The following is a 6136-nucleotide window of genomic DNA, read 5'->3' as shown; positions in this document are numbered from 1 at the left end:
TAATTGTTACGTTACTGGCTGACTGACTGACTGACAGATGTTTAACCTCTTATTCCGAGAACGGGATGCTGCTTTTCACATTTTTAAGCCGTTGAGTGTTTACTTTAACAAATTGCATTTGCCAGGTTGCTGGCGATACTATGAGTGTGCGTACGTGTGTGTGTGGGATGATACAGGTTTCAAATAAGCTTCCTTACGCTGTTATGGTGATGAACGGCAAAAAGGTATACAAGGCTTGGATGTGAAATAGAACAAATTATGTTTAAAAAGATGCGTTTTTTTTTTTTTGGGTTTTTTCATTTTGTGATATATTCACGAAGTAAAACATCTGCCAGCTATGCCATTTTGAGTGCATCTTTTTTATGAAAAATGTACGTTTTTTATTTCCTTAAAGCCTCCATAATTCTCTACAATTCAAAAAGTGACTTTCCAGAAATTTTTCTGATATTTGAACACTGTGCCACCTTCTTACCTCCAACTTACTAGTATCGTCCTGTTTTAGTCCAACAACATTTTGAATTTGGCCTGACATTCGTTTTGCTTCATTATGCAAATGCCACTTGACAGTTGCAAACACAAAAAATAAGCAAATACACTACACAAATAACAAATACAATTTGTTTGGTAAATAATTTATAAATAATGCAATTTTGCTGTTCAACAAATGCGCTACTCAACAAATTCAGTTTGAAATGTTGGGTAAATATTCATCAGTGGTTGGTCGTCATCGTCGTCATCAGTGTTATAAAAACAAAAAGGAACAAATTTAATAAATTATGCCATGGTGTATACAGTTAGGCGCTGCGTTTATGCAAAACAAAAAAAAAATATTTCCACTTTAAAGTAAATTTTCACCGAGAAAAATTTTTTATTGGAAAAACTACCATTTTTATACCCATACAACTTTGTTGTCAGGGTATTATAATTTTGCTACTGTGCACATTTTGTCCTCAACTTATATATAAACCAGTGAGCGGAGCAGTATAGTCGGACGGGGCCGACCATATGATACCCTACACAACTTTCACGAAAATCTAACTTTGTGTGGTTCTATATTCTGATCTTGGGCAATATTTTCACTCTCTTGGCCTTCACCGTGGGTTGTGTTGTCAATTGTGGCCTATATATCAATTCAAAAAAAAAACCCAAAAAATTAAGTTTTCGGTCCACTGTATCCCAATATTATTATCTGATCATCGCCGGAAATTATAGGCGCTGTCCTTGGCCATACATGGATCCTCATGGAAAATTTCAAAGCGATCAAAGCTATATTTTCGCCCTTTAGGGTGGTAATGGGTTACTTAATAATATTTGAATACGTAAGTACCTGTAAATATTTAAGTGTAACTCCCACATCCGATTACATACGACAATGTAATTGGTATCAATTTGAAGGTCAACCACTCCTCTTGAATATTCTATCAACTTCTTGGGTCTTTTTTCTTCAGGGGTAAATACATACGCTTTAGAACACAAATTTTGTCATTTTTCACACAAAAGTCAGGGTCCATTTGACCCGCTAAATATTGACCGATCTTTATCAAAACTTGCATGCTTATTCTCTGGCCCGATCCCCTTCTCCATGCAAAAATTCGCGGAGTTTGGGCCATAATTGCGGCCTCTGGAGCGACCAGAAAAACCGACAAAAATTAAGTTTTTGGTCCATTTCATCCCCTAAATATTAACCGATCTTTTCCAAAAACAATAGGGATCTTCATTGGCCAGAACCCATCCTACATGCAAAATTTCGTGAAGATTGGTACATAACTGTGGCCTGTATCGTGTTTACAAATTATAATGGACAGACGGACGGACGGACACACATGTCTAGATCGACTCAGCTAGTCGAGATATGACGATCGGTATACTTAAAGGTGGGTCTAGGACCAATATTTCGCGGCGTTACAAACGTTTGGGGCTGCACAAAGCTATAATACCCTGACAACATAGTTGTGTAGGGTATAAATGGCATAATTTGAATAAAAATTAGAATTTTTATACCCTACACAACTATGTTGCAGGGTATTATAGCTTTGTGCATCCCCAAAAGTTTGTAACGCCGCGAAATATTGGTCCTGGAACCGCCATTCAGTATACCTCTAGTAATATATCGACTAGCTGAGTCGATGTAGACATGTGTGTCCGTCCGTCCGTCCGTCTGCCCATTATAATTTGTAAACACGATACAGGCCACAGTTATGGACCAATCTTCACGAAATTTTGCATGTAAGACGGGTTCTGGCCAATGAAGACCCCAATTGTTTTTGGTAAAGATCAGATAATATTTAGAGGATGAAATGGACCAAATACTTAATTTTTGTCGGTTTTTCTGGTCGCTCCAGAGGCCGAAATTATGGCCCGAACATCGTGAATTTTTACATGGGGAAGGTGATCAGGTCAAAGAATAAGCATGTCTGTTTTGACAAAGATTAGTCAATATTTAGCGGGTCAAATGGACCCTAACTTTTGTGCGAAAAATGACAAAATTTGTATTATATAGCGTATATATTTACTCCTGAAGGACATAGAGCCGAGAAGTTGATAGTATATCCAGTTGAGAAGATGATAGTATATCAATTATATTTTCGTATGTTCTCGGATGTGGGAGTTACACATAAATATTTACAGGTGCTTACGTATTCACATATTATTTAGTAACCCATTATAACACTAGCGGGCGGAAATATAACGCTGATCGATTTGATGGGGTTCCAGTTATGGTCAAGGACAACGCCTATACTCTTTGGTGATGGTCAGATACAACTTTTGGGATGAAGTGGACCGAAAAGTTATTTTTTGTGTGTGTGTTTTTTTTTGATTCGATCTATAGGCTACAATTAGAAGACGAACATCACATTACAACCCACGGTGAAGGGAGTATGGAAAAGTAATTAGAAGGGATGCACTGAATATCGGTAATATTCAGAAAATATTTCAGTGTAAGGAAGAGGTGTTGTTGACCTCTAATCGGGCATGAGGGTGCAACTACCACGAAATATTACCCAGACTCGGAATAAACTTCTTTAGAATGTTAGAACTCCGTCGTAGTTGTGTAGGGTATTGTATGGTCGGCCCCGTCCGACTATACTGCTCCGCTCACTGGTTTTCCATGTGTGTTGTCCAGTATAAGGTCTTAACATATGAAAAAATAGCTATTTACTGGATGTGTATTAAAAATAACATGTAAAAAACATTTATTTATCTATGGGCAACATTGGCTAACAAAGGGTTAATATTTAAATGCCATGGATCTTAATTCTTATTGGAATTTATTCCAGCATTTTGTGCGTTCATTCCTTTATTTGCTTATATACAATTTTAAGTTTTATTTTCTTCTTCATATTCCTCCTCTTTTTTGATTCGCGCATTAAATGAAAACCACCGTACATTTTTATCCGTTGTTAACGTATTTCGTTTATTGCATTTTTATAGTTTCCGTTTTAATTGTGTTGCTGTTTTTTTTCTCTTTTTTTCTTTTTCTTCTTCTTTTCTTATTTACATCCCTGGTATATATTTACATCCTCTAGTTGTTTACAATGTTGCCAATACCTTTGTTTATTGTTATTCAGTATTAACAATATTCAGCGGTGCATTTTTTTAGTTTTCTCTTTCTACTCCTTTTTGTTTCCTTTTGTGTGAAATTTTTATATTTCTGAAATTATTACAAAAAGGAATGAGCAATGGAAATATTTATATAATAATTAAAGCTTTTATTAAATTAATTGAAATTAAACTGAATATTAAGGATATACGAAGTTGTAGCAAATTACATCTATTTCGATGAGATGAAGAAACTGCAACCAACTTCAGACTGTCATTACTAAGCTTTTAAAATTATTCCAGTGACAGCTCAGCATTTTGGTGAGAATTTTCAAAAAAAAAAAAAAAAATTATTCGTTTTATAGTGTGATTTCTTTATATTTGGCTATCGTTTGAACACTCCAGTATTTAAATATGAATAAATCTTTTGAGTCTCGTACCATCGCTTGTTACCGTGATACTGGTAACGTAGCCCGACGTCACGGAAGTGGACGGAAGAAAGAAAACAGCGACATAGGCAGAAATGGTTCTAAAAGTAAAAAAGCCACTTGATCGAAACCCGCATCGCAGTGGCCGAAAATGGCTTGTGAGCTGAAAATATCGGCAAATATTGAAAAATGAGCTTGGGGTTAAGCCATTGAAATTCCAAAAAGTCCAAGAACTTACACCGCAACAGAAAGAAAATAGACTCAAAAGATCTAAAGAGTTGCTTCGCTTGGGCAAAAGTGGAGAACTGCCGAATTTGATTTTCTCCGATGAGAAAACATTCCTTGTCCAGCAGTTTGAAAACAAACAAAATTATCGTTTTTACTTGCCATAGAGGTCAGCTGAAAATGTGTACCTTCGGTTGGCCACCAGAACCCAAGCGCCGGCCATGGTAATGGTATGGGCCGCCATAACAGTCGACGGTCGCTCTCCGCTCGTATTAATCGTCAGAATAAATGCCGAATATTATCCCGAAAATATTCTGGAGGGGGTATTAAAATTTTGGGCACGCAAACATTTTGGCCGCAGACCTTGGACATTCCAATAGGACTCAGAACCATTGCGCTCAGCACTCGCCGCACAAGAATGGTTACAAAATGGGGTTTCTCGCTTAATTTCCTACGCAATGGCCACCAAAATCTCCGGATACCAATCCGTTGAACTATTGTGTCTGGAGGGGGGTCGAAAATGGTATTGGGCTGTTTTTCTTTTTATGTAGTTCGATATTCTTACGAGATTTATGTATTGCGAAATGCTATGGTTCCCTTCGCTGAAGAAAATGCACCGCTGTTTTGGGTGTTTCAAAGATTGATTGTGGCAGTCAAAAATCAGGATTTTATAATTGAAATGAAAAAAAAAAAACTTTAAAATGTACAGAATTTTCCCTTTATTCACTTCCATTTTCAACACCCTGTAACTCAACTGAATGCACCAAACAAAAAAATATTTTTTACGCTTCTAACGAGCCTACATCTGAAATCGATACTTCACGAGAAATCTATCAGTACAGCCATCTGCCGAAAAAATATGGATTTCTTTTTCCCAAAAAAAAAAAAAAAAAAAAACTCAAAATGTTCCTTTAGTTTTGACCAGGCAAAAATTGGGTCAACTTAGTTTCATAAAGAATATTTTTATTTCAAAATAATTTTTTTCGTTTAAAATTTTTGTTTCTTTTTTAGCACGAGTCTACTTATTTCTAAAAAATCTTTCACCATAATTTTATTTTTAAAAACCTGTTATCGTTACATTTATTCAGTTTGCAATTTTAGTTGCTTTAGTTTTGACCACCAGTGTGTATCTTGACGCCGAATTATAGGTGTAACATTGTAACTCCACTCAACAATTTCTATCCAATGCTGCATTTTATTTTTGAACTTTCTTCCCTGGCTCAAGCCAAGTCAATTATATATGCATATACAATTACATTGCATTGTGTGAATAACAATTCGGAATCGTGGTTTCCTTTCACTGTAATTTTTTTCTTGCGTTTTGTCCTGTGTATCCTTTTACGCAAACGAAACCAAAAAGTACAACATATTTTCACAGAAAAGTTTTGTTTCGAAAACCTCCAGATGATTTTTTTCCACTTGAATTTGCATTTTAACAGACTTTTCTATGTGGAGTTTCGAGTTTTTTTGTTGTTTTTTTGATGATGGTGTTAATTTGAATTTATATTCACTTTTCAAGAGAACAAAAAAGCACACGCACACACACACAAAATAATATCTGCAAATAAAATACATATATGCAATATAGCAAAGGAAGTTTTTAATCGCATTGAGGTTATTTGAAGTATGCATAAGGTTATAAATGGTATCTATGCAGCATAAGGAGTGCACCCACACACACACACACATACATAGATAGACAGATAGAACTTGAGCATAATGGACGACTTTGATATTCAAATAGGGAAATTATAATAAGTTTTGGACAAACCATTACTATATGCTTGAGAACATTTAAATAGATACCCAGACCTTTTTCGAATTTGTCACAGTACGCCACCCATGGTTATGGGCCAATATTTATGGGGTCAAATGGTCCACGACTTTTTTATTGAAACTTAATATATATAACAGTATACCCCAGAGAATAAAAATATCACGAA

The sequence above is a fragment of the Musca vetustissima genome, unplaced genomic scaffold, assembly GCF_032173495.1.
Source record: "Musca vetustissima isolate MV318-11 ecotype Yass unplaced genomic scaffold, APGP_CSIRO_Mvet_v1 utg328268, whole genome shotgun sequence".
In the NCBI taxonomy this organism is placed as follows: domain Eukaryota; kingdom Metazoa; phylum Arthropoda; class Insecta; order Diptera; family Muscidae; genus Musca; species Musca vetustissima.
The sequence above is the reverse complement of the archived record's forward strand: the minus strand, read 5'-3'. Positions refer to the sequence as shown.